Source organism: Ranitomeya imitator, chromosome 9, assembly GCF_032444005.1.
Source record: "Ranitomeya imitator isolate aRanImi1 chromosome 9, aRanImi1.pri, whole genome shotgun sequence".
Taxonomy (NCBI): Eukaryota; Metazoa; Chordata; class Amphibia; order Anura; family Dendrobatidae; genus Ranitomeya; species Ranitomeya imitator.
This window is the reverse complement of record NC_091290.1, coordinates 61134896-61148345: the sequence shown is the minus strand read 5'-3', so window position 1 is coordinate 61148345 and position 13450 is coordinate 61134896. Positions and strand designations below refer to the sequence as shown.

Genomic DNA, 13450 nt, shown 5'->3' with positions numbered 1-13450 from the left:
ACATGGCGCCACCATTGATTCCAGCCAATCTCGTATTCAAAAAGTCAAATGGTGCTCCCTCACTTCCGAGCCCTGACGTGTGCCCAAACAGTGGTTTACCCCCACATATGGGGTACCAGCATACTCAGGACAAACTGCGCAACAATTACTGGGGTCCAATTTCTCCTGTTACCCTTGTGAATCTAAAAAAATGCTTGCTAAAACATAATTTTTGAGGAAAGAAAAATGATTTTTTATTTTCACGGCTCTGCGTTGTAAACGTCTGTGAAGCACTTGGGGGTTCAAAGTGCTCACCACATATCTAGATAAGTTCCTTGGGGGGTCTAGTTTCTAAAATGGGGTCACTTGTGGGGGGTTTCTACTGTTTAGGCACACCAGGGGCTCTGCAAACGCAACGTGACACCCGCAGACCATTCCATCAAAGTCTGCATTTCAAAAGTCACTACTTCCCTTCTGAGCCCCGACGTGTGCCCAAACAGTGGTTTACCCCCACATATGGGGTATCAGCGTACTCAGGAGAAACTGGACAACAACTTTTGTGGTCCAATTTCTCCTGTAACCCTTGGGAAAATAAAAAATTCTGGGCTAAATAATTATTTTTGAGGAAAGAAAACGTATTTATTATTTTCACGGCTCTGCATTATAAACTTCTATGAAGCACTTGGGGGTTCAAAGTGCTCACCACACAGAGACTTAAATCCAGGGAATCTTTTTGGATTTTCACATTACAAACACTGGAACCGTGGGGACTGAATAGGGAGTATGAGATCAGTTATTGAATATATTTTGATTATACGTCACAGTGTTTAATAAGTAGGCTGTATGTATATGTATATATATTTGAGTCATTTATTTTTTCTTTTTTATCTTTTGTTTTTCATAGGTTCCTTGATGTATAGGTATGTATCCCCTAAATGAGCGCTTATCTCCTCTTCTTTGGTTTTTTTCTTCCCTTTTTCTCTTTTTATTTTCCTGTTAATATTCTTTGTTTCCTTTCCTCTCATATAGTTTTGCACTGCTTAGCGTCAGCATTTTATCTTTTATTCTCCTAGTTCTTTTGATTCCGGTACTATATGAGCGACGCTTTATATGTCTGTGCCTGCGTGGCTTTCTCTCCCTTCTGCTTTACTATATCACTCGGCTTCTCCCGGTGCCATGGTTACGACACATGAGTACTTCTCCTCTCTCTTGTTCGGCTTTTTCCGGGATGACTCGGCTTCACCACATGTGACTGACCGGAGATTACATCAGTGCCCTATATAAGGTCCTTCTACACACTGCTCCATTACTGCTCGGGGAGGCCGTTTCTTATCTTGTTCACCACTAAAGGTATTTATCTTTCACAGCACGCTGAGGCTTGTTTATTTGTTCATTGTTGGTGGTCTTTTTCTTTTTTCTCCCGGGGACCTCTGGCTCATTATGGGGATACATCGTTACTAACTTTCGTGTGTTTATTTATATCCTTATAGCTTATGTGCTATACATTTTGTGCAGGATTTGTATATTATAGAGCGACTATATACATTTGTACCTCCCCATTCTTATTTTTTCACGGCTCTGACCTCTATTGGGGTGATTATAGACATTTAGTTATTTATTGATTTATTTACCCATTATTTTCTCTTTAGGTTCATTTGGAACCATGCATCATTTATTGTCCTGCCTTCAAGGCCTATATTATGTGAACACCTGGTTTTATGATTAATTTGATAAATGGATATCATATTTACTTTTTTCCATGGTGTTGATTTTGAGAGTTCAGATACATATATGGACTACCAGTATTTTTGTTGATGTTATGTAATAACAGTTCTTGATTTATTATCTGTATTTTCATAGTATACAATTTATTTATGTTGTATTTTTTGTTTTTATTTGTATAGATTGTACCCTTGATAAAGACCTTTTTACGGTCGAAACGTTGGGAAAATCTCTCATTATACTTTGTTTCATGGCTGTGAACCCCCAGAATTAATGAATAAAATTGCATCATTGTGAATTGAAGACAAGACTTTTCTCACCTTTTTTATGTGTGCTGGAGGTTGTTCTATTCTATTGACTTTATTTTTTTCCTCCTAAGCACCTACTTGTATTGAGTGCAAAGTGATCCTGATTATTCATATCAGGTAGTGAAGGCTACCAATGTCCAGACAAACAGAAACACAAATGGGCAAATACATAAAGTGCTTAGTGCATATTATAAGCAGGGGAACCAAATAGTGCAGGGCATAAACAGAATAACACTGCAGCAGCAGTGGAAAGAATGCGCGCACAGTAAATAAAGCCCCCGTTCCCCCATCTTAACCTTGCTTACCCATAGTGTGACTGAGTCTGGACACGCGCCACGCCAACACCGACGCGTGTTTCGCTCAGCTTTTTCAAGGTGCCCTTCTTAGAGCCCGGAAGGTACGAAACCACAAAATCGAACAGCGACCATCGAGCCTGTCTAGGATTCAACCGTTTAGCAGACTCGAGATAAGTCAAATTCTTGTGATCCGTCAAGACCACCACGCGATGCTTGGCTCCTTCAAGCCAATGTCGCCACTCCTCGAATGCCCACTTCATGGCCAACAACTCTCGATTGCCAACATCAAAATTGCGCTCAGCAGGCGAGAATTTTCTAGAAAAGAAGGCACATGGTTTCATCACCGAGCCATCAGAACTTCTTTGCAACAAAACAGCCCCTGCTCCAATCTCAGAAGCATCAACCTCAACCTGAAACGGGAGCGAAACATCTGGCTGGCACAACACAGGGGCAGAAGAAAAACGACGCTTCAACTCCTGAAAAGCCTCTACAGCCGCCGAGGACCAATTGACCACATCAGCACCTTTCTTGGTCAAATCAGTCAACGGTTTAACAACACTAGAAAAATTAGCGATGAAGCGACGGTAAAAATTAGCAAAGCCCAGGAACTTCTGCAGGCTCTTCACAGATGTCGGCTGAGTCCAATCATAAATGGCCTGAACTTTAACAGGGTCCATCTCGATAGTAGAAGGGGAAAAAATGAAACCCAAAAATGAAACCTTCTGAACCCCAAAGAAACATTTCGACCCCTTCACAAACAAGGAATTCGCACAAAGGACCTGGAACACCATTCTGACCTGCTTCACATGAGACTCCCAATCATCCGAAAAGACCAAAATATCATCCAAATATACAATCATGAATCTATCCAGGTACTCTCGGAAGATGTCATGCATAAAGGACTGAAACACAGATGGAGCATTAGTAAGCCCGAATGGCATAACTAGGTACTCAAAATGGCCCTCGGGCGTATTAAATGCTGTTTTCCATTCATCGCCCTGTTTAATTCGCACAAGATTATACGCCCCTCGAAGATCTATCTTGGTGAACCAACTAGCCACCTTTATCCGAGCAAACAAATCAGACAGCAGCGGCAAAGGGTACTGAAATTTGACTGTGATCTTATTAAGAAGGCGGTAATCAATACAAGGTCTCAAAGAGCCATCCTTCTTGGCCACAAAAAAGAACCCTGCTCCCAACGGTGATGACGATGGGCGAATATGACCTTTCTCCAAGGATTCCTTTATATAACTCCGCATAGCGGCGTGCTCTGGCACAGATAAATTAACCCCTTCCCGACCTTTGACGCCACGTAGGCGTCATGAAAGTCTGTGCCAATCCGACCCATGACGCCTATGCGGCGTCATGGAAAGATCGCGTCCCTGCAGACCGGGTGAAAGGGTTAACTCCCATTTCACCCGATCTGCAGGGACAGGGGGAGTGGTAGTTTAGCCCAGGGGGGGTGGCTTCACCCCCTCGTGGCTACGATCGCTCTGATTGGCTGTTGAAAGTGAAACTGCCAATCAGAGCGATTTGTAATATTTCACCCATTATAACGGGTGAAATATTACAATCCAGCCATGGCCGATGCTGAAATATCATCGGCCATGGCTGGAAATACTAGTGTGCCCCCACCCCACCCCTCCGATCGCCCCCCCACCCCCCCGATCTGGCCGGTACACTGCTCCGGCTCCCCTCCATCCAGTGCTCCGCTCCCCCCCGTGCTCGTGTCCGCTCCCCCCATGCTCCAATCACCCCCCCGTGCTCCAATCACCCCCCCTGCACTCCGATCCACCCCCCCCGTGCTCCATTCCACTCCCCCGTGCTCCATTCCAGCCCCCCCGTGCTCCGTTCCACGCCCCCCGCGCTCCGTTCCACCCCTCCCGCGCTCCGATTCCCCCCCCGTGCTCCGATCCCCCCCCCGTGCTCCGATCCCCCCCCGTGGTCCCCCCCACCCTATCATACTTACCGATCCAGCCGTGGTCCCGTCCGTCTTCTCCCGGGCGCCGCCATCTTCCAAAATGGCGGGCGCATGCGCAGTGCGCCCGCCGAATCTGCCGGCCGGCAGATTCGTTCCAAAGTGCATTTTGATCACTGAGATATAATCTATCTCAGTGATCAAAATAAAAAAAATAATAAATGACCCCCCCCCCCCCTTTGTCACCCCCATAGGTAGGGACAATAAAAAAATAAAGAAATTTTTTTTTTCCACTAATGTTAGAATAGGGTTAGGGTTAGGGGTAGGGTTAGGGTTAGGGGTAGGGTTAGGGGTAGGGCTAGGGTTAGGGTTAGGGGTAGGGTTAGGGGTAGGGTTAGGGTTAGGGGTAGGGTTAGGGCTAGGGTTAGGGCTAGGGTTAGGGTTAGGGTTAGGAATGTGCACACGTATTCTGGTCCTCTGCGGATTTTTCCGCTGCGGATTTGATAAATCCGCAGTGCTAAACCGCTGCGGATTTATGGCGGATTTACCGCGTTTTTTTCTGCGCATTTCACTGCGGTTTTACAATTGCGATTTTCTATTGGAGCAGTTGTAAAACCGCTGCGGAATCCGCACAAAGAAGTGACATGCTGCGGAATGTAAACCGCTGCGTTTCCGTGCAGTTTTTCCGCAGCATGTGTACAGCGATTTTTGTTTCCCATAGGTTTACATTGAACTGTACACTCATGGGAAACTGCTGCGGATCCGCAGCGTTTTCCGCAGCGTGTGCACATACCTTTAGAATTAGGCTATGTGCACACGGTGCTGATTTGGCTGCGGATTCGCAGCAGTGTTCCATCAGGTTTACAGTACCATGTAAACATATGAAAAACCAAATCCGCTGTGCCCATGGTGCGGAAAATACCGCGCGGGAACGCTGCGTTGTATTTTCCGCAGCATGTCAATTCTTTGTGCGGATTCCGCAGCGTTTTACACCTGTTCCTCAATAGGAATCCGCAGGTGAAATCCGCACAAAAAACACTGGAAATCCGCGGAAAATCCGCAGGTAAAACACAGTGCCTTTTACCCGCAGATTTTTCAAAAATGGTGCGGAAATATCTCACACGAATCCGCAACGTGGGCACATAGCCTTAGGGTTAGGGTTGGAATTAGGGTGTTGTGGTTAGGGTTAGGGGTGTGTTGGGGTTAGTGTTGTGGTTAGGGGTGTGTTGGGGTTAGGGTTGTGATTAGGATTATGGCTACAGTTGGGATTAGGGTTAGGGGTGTGTTGGGGTTAGTGTTGGAGTTAGAATTGAGGGGTTACCACTGTTTAGGCACATCAGGGGTCTCCAAACGCAACATGGCGCCACCATTGATTCCAGCCAATCTCGTATTCAAAAAGTCAAATGGTGCTCCCTCACTTCCGAGCCCTGACGTGTGCCCAAACAGTGGTTTACCCCCACATATGGGGTACCAGCATACTCAGGACAAACTGCGCAACAATTACTGGGGTCCAATTTCTCCTGTTACCCTTGTGAATCTAAAAAAATGCTTGCTAAAACATAATTTTTGAGGAAAGAAAAATGATTTTTTATTTTCACGGCTCTGCGTTGTAAACGTCTGTGAAGCACTTGGGGGTTCAAAGTGCTCACCACATATCTAGATAAGTTCCTTGGGGGGTCTAGTTTCTAAAATGGGGTCACTTGTGGGGGGTTTCTACTGTTTAGGCACACCAGGGGCTCTGCAAACGCAACGTGACACCCGCAGACCATTCCATCAAAGTCTGCATTTCAAAAGTCACTACTTCCCTTCTGAGCCCCGACGTGTGCCCAAACAGTGGTTTACCCCCACATATGGGGTATCAGCGTACTCAGGAGAAACTGGACAACAACTTTTGTGGTCCAATTTCTCCTGTAACCCTTGGGAAAATAAAAAATTCTGGGCTAAATAATTATTTTTGAGGAAAGAAAACGTATTAATTATTTTCACGGCTCTGCATTATAAACTTCTATGAAGCACTTGGGGGTTCAAAGTGCTCACCACACATCTAGATAAGTTCCTTTCAGGGTCTAGTTTCCGAAATGGGGTCACTTGTGGGGGGTTTCTACTGTTTAGGCACATCAGGGGCTCTGCAAACGCAACGTGACGCCCGCAGAGCATTCCATCAAAGTCTGCATTTCAAAACGTCACTACTTCAATTCCAAGCCCCGGCATGTGCCCAAACAGTAGTTTACCCCCACATATGGGGTATCACCGTACTCAGGAGAAACTGGACAACAAATATTGGGGTCAAATTTCTCCTGTTACCCTTGGGAAAATTAAAAAATTCTGGGCTAAATAATTATTTTTGAGGAAAGAAAACGTATTTATTATTTTCACGGCTCTGCATTATAAACTTCTATGAAGCACTTGGGGGTTCAAAGTGCTCACCACACATCTAGATAAGTTCCTTTGGGGGTCTAGTTTCCAAAATGGGGTCACTTGTGGGGGGTTTCTACTGTTAAGCCACATCAGGGGCTCTGCAAACGCAACGTGACGCCCACAGAGTATTCCATCAAAGTCTGCATTTCAAAACGTCACTACTTAACTTCCGAGCCCCGGCATGTGCCCAAACAGTGATTTACCCCCACATATGGGGTATCAGCGTACTCAGGAGAAACTGGACAACAACTTTTGGGGTCAAATTTCTCCTGTTACCCTTGGGAAAATAAAAAATTGCAGGCTAAAAGATCATTTTTGAGAAAATAATTTTTTTTTTATTTTCATGGCTCTGCGTTATAAACTTCTGTGAAGCACTTGGGGGTTCAAAGTCCTCACCACACATCTAGATTAGTTCCTTTGGGGGTCTAGTTTCTAAAATGGTGTCATTTCTGGGGGATCTCCAATGTTTAGGCACACAGGGGCTCTCCAAACGTGACATGGTGTCCGCTAATGATTGGAGCTAATTTTCCATTTAAAAAGCCAAATGGCGTGCCATCCCTTCCGAGCCCTGCCGTGCGCCCAAACAGTGGTTTACCCCCACATATGGGGTATCAGCGTACTCAGGACAAACTGGACAACAATATTTGGGGTCCAATTTCTCCTATTATCCTTGGCAAAATAGGAAATTCCAGGCTAAAAAATCATTTTTGAGAAAAGAAAAATTATTTTTTATTTTCATGGCTCTGCGTTATAAACTTCTGTGAAGCACCTGGGGGTTTAAAGTGCTCAATATGCATCTAGATAAGTTCCTTGGGGGGTCTAGTTTCCAAAATGGGGTCACTTGTGCGGGAGCTCCAATGTTTAGGCACACAGGGGCTCTCCAAACGCGACATGGTGTCCGCTAACAATTGGAGCTAATTTTCCATTCAAAAAGTCAAATGGCGCGCCTTCTCTTCCGAGCCCTGCCGAGTGCCCAAACAGTGGTTTACCCCCACATATGAGGTATCGGCGTACTCGGGAGAAATTGCCCAACAAATTTTATGATCCATTTTATCCTACTGCCCATGTGAAAATGAAAAAATTGAGGCTAAAATAATTTTTTTGTGAAAAAAAAGTACTTTTTCATTTTTACAGATCAATTTGTGAAGCACCTGAGGGTTTAAAGTGCTCACTAGGCATCTAAATTAGTTCCTTGGGGGGTCTAGTTTCCAAAATGGGGTCACTTGTGGGGGAGCGCCAATGTTTAGGCACACAGGAGCTATCCAAACGCGACATGGTGTCCGCTAACGATGGAAATAATTTTTCATTCAAAAAGTCAAATGGCGCTCCTTCCCTTCCGAGCCTTACCATGTGCCCAAACAGTGGTTTACAAGTAAACCAAAAAGAAAAAGTATTACTGCACAAAAGCTGCACACCATCAAATAAGTAGATAACAAAAGATAAACATAGACTGATTTTATTCACGGATCAGAACATACAACATAAATAATAAAAACATAATTAAAAACATGAAAACAACATCATGAACACACAGGGAAATGCGTATAATGACTCAGTATAATGAGCTAACCCAACAAAGACCGTTGGCTCATGGGGTGTTGCGCAAAAATTTATAATGTCAAAAGGACAGTGCTGAAATTTAGCTCGTATGGCCGCTACCACAGACCAAAAGCGAGCAAAAATAAATAAACGCACAACAACGTCCAAAGCAAAGAGCAGCAACTAGCCAAAAAGGACATATACAGGGCAGCCTATACAAAATGATACCACTGAGACACAGCATATAAACAGGAGAAACCTCCCAAATGTATACCACCTGGTGACGTGATGCCCAAACAGTGGTTTACCTCCACATGTGAGGTATTGGTGTACTCAGGAGAAATTGCCCAACACATTTTAGGATCCATTTTATCCTGTTGCCCATGTGAAAATGAAAAAATTGAGGCTAAAAGAATTTTTTTGTGAAAAAAAAGTACTTTTTCATTTTTACGGATCAATTTGTGAAGCACCTGGGGGTTCAAAGTGCTCACTATGCATCTAGATAAGTTCCTTGGGGCGTCTAGTTTCCAAAATGGGGTCACTTGTGGGGGAGCTCCAATTTTTAGGCACACGGGGGCTCTCCAAACGTGACATGGTGTCCGCTAAAGAGTGGAGCCAATTTTTGATTCAAAAAGTCAAATGGCGCTCCTTCCCTTCCAAGCCCTGCCGTGCGCCAAAACAGTGGTTTACCCCCACATATGAGGTATCAGCGTACTCAGGACAAATTGGACAACAACTTTCGTGGTTCAGTTTCTCCTTTTACCATTGGGAAAATAAAAAAATTGTTGCTAAAAGATAATTTTTGTGACTAAAAAGTTAAATGTTCATTTTTTCCTTCCATGTTGCTTCTGCTGCTGTGAAGCACCTGAAGGGTTAATAAACTTCTTGAATGTGGTTTTGAGTACCTTGAGGGGTGCAGTTTTTAGAATGGTGTCACTTTTGGGTATTTTCAGCCATATAGACCCCTCAAACTGACTTCAAATGTGAGGTGGTCCCTAAAAAAAATGGTTTTGTAAATTTCGTTGTAAAAATGACAAATCGCTGGTCGAATTTTAACCCTTATAACTTCCTAACAAAAAAAAATGTTGTTTCCAAAATTGTGCTGATGTAAAGTAAACATGTGGGAAATGTTATTTATTAACTATTTTGTGTCACATATCTCTCTGGTTTAACAGAATAAAAATTCAAAATGTGAAAATTGCGAAATTTTCAAAATTTTCGCCAAATTTCCGTGTTTATCACAAATAAATGCAGAATTTATTGACCTAAATTTACCACTAACATGAAGCCCAATATGTCACGAAAAAACAATCTCAGAACCGCTACGATCCGTTGAAGCGTTCCTGAGTTATTACCTCATAAAGGGACACTGGTCAGAATTGCAAAAAACGGCAAGGTCTTTAAGGTCAAAATAGGCTGGGTCTTGAAGGGGTTAAACAGTCGGACCTTAGGAAGCTTACTACCAGGAATCAAATTATTAGCACAATCGCAATCCCTATGAGGAGGTAAGGCACCGGATTTGGGCTCTTCAAATACATCCCGGTAATCTGACAAAAACTCAGGGACTTCAGAAGGAGTAGAAGGCAAAATTGACAGCAATGGAACATCACCATGTACCCCCTGACAACCCCAGCCGGACACAGACATAGATTTCCAATCCAATACTGGATTATGGACCTGCAGCCATGGCAACCCCAAAACGACCACATCATGCAGATTATGCAACACCAAAAAGCGAATATCCTCCTGATGTGCAGGAGCCATGCACATGGTCAATTGAGTCCAGTACTGAGGCTTATTCTTGGCCAAAGGCGTAGCATCAATTCCTCTCAATGGAATAGGATAGTGCAAGGGCTCCAAGAAAAAACCACAGCGCCTGGCAAACTCCAAGTCCATCAAATTCAGGGCAGCGCCTGAATCCACAAATGCCATAACAGAATAGGACGACAGAGAGCAAATCAGAGTAACGGACAAAAGAAATTTAGACTGTACCGTACCAATGGTGGCAGACCTAGCGAACCGCTTAGTGCGCTTAGGACAATCGGAGATAGCATGAGTGGAATCACCACAGTAAAAACACAGCCCATTCCGATGTCTGTGTTCTTGCCGTTCAGCTCTGGTTAAAGTCCTATCACATTGCATAGGCTTAGGCCTATGCTCAGAGAATACCGCCAAATGGTGCACAGCTTTGCGCTCACGCAAGCGCCGATCGATCTGAATGGCCAAGGACATAGACTCATTCAGACCAGCAGGCGTGGGAAATCCCACCATGACGTCCTTAAGGGCTTCAGAACGACCCTTTCTGAAAATTGCCACCAGGGCACACTCATTCCACTGAGTAAGCACAGACCACTTTCTAAACTTCTGACAGTACACCTCCGCTTCATCCTGACCCTGACACAAAGCCAGCAAGCTTTTCTCTGCCTGATCCACTGAATTTGGTTCATCATAAAGCAATCCAAGTGCCAGAAAAAACGCATCTACATCACGCAATGCAGGATCTCCTGGCGCAAGAGAAAATGCCCAGTCTTGAGGGTCACCACGCAACAAAGAAATAATGATTTTTACTTGTTGAACGGGGTCACCAGAGGAGCAGGGTTTCAAAGCTAGAAACAGTTTACAATTATTTTTGAAATTCAGGAATTTAGATCTATCCCCAGAAAACAAATCAGGAATTGGAATTCTAGGCTCTAACATCGGATTCTGAACCACAAAATCTTGAATGTTTTGTACCCTTGCAGTGAGATGATTCACACAAGAGGACAGACCTTGAATGTCCATATCTACACCTGTGTCCCGAACCACCCAGAGGTTAAGGGGAAAAGAAAGACAAAAAACACTGCAGAGAAAAATAAATGGTCTCAGAACTTCTCTTATCCCTCTATTGAGATGCATTAATACTTCCTGCCAGCTGTACTGTTATGGACCTGGTGGTTAGGAGCACCCGGAACGACCTGATGGTTAAACTCACACAGGACAAGCTCTGGGAAGTGGGAGCTCTGCTGACCGCAACCCCTAATCCTATCACACAACTAGAAATAGCCGTGGAGCGTACCTAACATGACCTAGACGCATCTTCACAGCCTAAGAGCTAACTAGCCCTAAATATAGAAAATAAAGCCTACCTTGCCTCAGAGAAATTCCCCAAAGGAAAAGGCAGCCCCCCACATATATTGACTGTGAGTTAAGATGAAAGTCACAAACACAGAAATGAAACAGGTTTCAGCAAAGGGAGGCCAGACATACTAAACAGACTGAGGATAGGAAAGGTATCTTTGCGGTCAGCACAAAAAACTACAAAAGACCACGCAGAGTGTGCAAAAAGACCTCCGCACCGACTCACGGTGCGGAGGTGCCACTCTGCATCCCAGAGCTTCCAGCTAGCAAGACAAAATCATGATAGCCAACTGGGCAAGGAAACAATGAACAAATAATAACTAGCAGGGACTTAGCTTCTGCTGGAGTAGACAGGTCACAAGAAAGATCCAAGAGTGAACTGAACCAGTACAAGAACATTGACAGCTGGCATGGAGTAACGATCTGAGTGGAGTTAAATAGAACAGCCAGCCAAAGAATAAACTACGTCACCTGTGGAAGGAACCTCAGAAGCAGCAGCTCCACTCACAGCCACCAGAGGGAGTCCATGGACAGAACCCGCCGAAGTACCATTCATGACCACAGGAGGGAGTTCGAAAACAGAATTCACAACAGTATATAGCACAGCCACGTAGCATAGAGCACAGCCCACAGAGTGTAAAAGAGCCCACATATCATATAACATATCTCACGTAGTATATAACAGCTCACTCATGCACCCAGTATATAACACAGCCCACATAGTGTATAACACAGGCCACGTAGTGTATAACACAGGCCACATAGTCTATAACACTGGCCACGTAGTGTATAAGACAGGCCACGTAGTGTATAGCACAGCCCACGTAGTATATTGCACAGCCCAAGTAGTACATTGCACAGCCCAAATAATACATTGCACAGCACACGTAGTACATTGCACAGCGCATGTAGTACATTGCACAGCCCACGCAGTATATAGCACAGCCCACGTAGTATATTGCCCAGCGTGCGTAGTATATTGCCCAGCCCATGCAGTATATTGCACAACCCATGCAGTATATTGCACAGCCCACGCAATATATTGCATAGCCCATGCAGTATATTGCACATCCCACGCAGTATATTGCACAGCCCGCATAGTATATTGCCCAGCCCACGCAGTATATTGCAAAGCCCACGCAGTATATTGCACAGCCCATGCAGTAAATTGCACAGCCCATGCAGTATATTACACAGCCCACGCAGTATATTGCACAGCCCACGTAGTATATTGCCCAGCACGTGTAGCATATTGCACAGCCCGCGTAGTATATTGTCCAGCCTGCGTAGTATATTGCCCAGCCCGCGTAGTATATTGCACAGCCTGCGTAGAACATTGCACAGCCCACATAGGACATTGCACAGCCCACGTAGTATATTGCCCAGCCCGTGTGGTATATTGCACAGCCCACGTAGTATATTGCACATCCCACGTAGTACATTGCACAGCCCACATAGTATATTGCCCAGCCCACGTAGTATATTGCACAGCCCACGTAGTATATTGCACAGCTCACGTAGTATATAGCAATGTGGGTATCATATCCCTGTTAAAAAAAGAATTAAAATTAAAAAATAGTTATATACTCACCTTCTGTTGGACCCCGCATCCAGGAAGCGTTTACCGATGCTCCTCGTGCGCTCCAGTCTCAAGAGTGCATTGCGGTCTCGCGAGATGATGACGCAGCGGTCTCGCGAGACCGATACGTTATCATCTCGCGAGATCGCAATGCATGGAGCGGTCACCGGAGCATCGCGAGGAGCGAGAAAGGCCTGTTCTGGATCCGAGGGGCCAACGGACGGTGAGTATATAACGATTTTTTATTTTTTTAATTATTTTTAACATTAGATCTTTTTACTATGGATGCTGCATAGGCAGCATCAATAGTAAAAAGTTGGTCACACAGGTTTAATAGCAGCGTTAATGGGGTACATTACACCGCGACATAACGCGGTCCGTTAGCGCTGCCATTAACCCTGTGTGAGCGCTGACTGGAGGGGAGTATGCGGGCGCCGGGCACTGACTGCGGGGAGGAAGGAGCGGCCATGTTGCCGCCGGACTGTGCCCATCGCTGATTGGTCGAGGCAATGGTCGTGGGTGTTTTGCCATGACCAATCAGCGACTTGGATTTCCATGACAGACAGAGGCCGCG

The 13450-nt window shown here is 44.9% G+C and overlaps 1 long non-coding RNA gene across 1 annotated transcript; it reads left to right on the top strand.

Moving 5' to 3' along the window:
* Positions 1-887: 887 nt before the first annotated feature.
* On the top strand, positions 888-1999 carry LOC138649075 (uncharacterized). Its single transcript, XR_011315236.1, has 2 exons — positions 888-1329; positions 1884-1999. It is a non-coding gene; the product is annotated as an uncharacterized lncRNA (long non-coding RNA).
* Positions 2000-13450: the final 11451 nt, after the last annotated feature.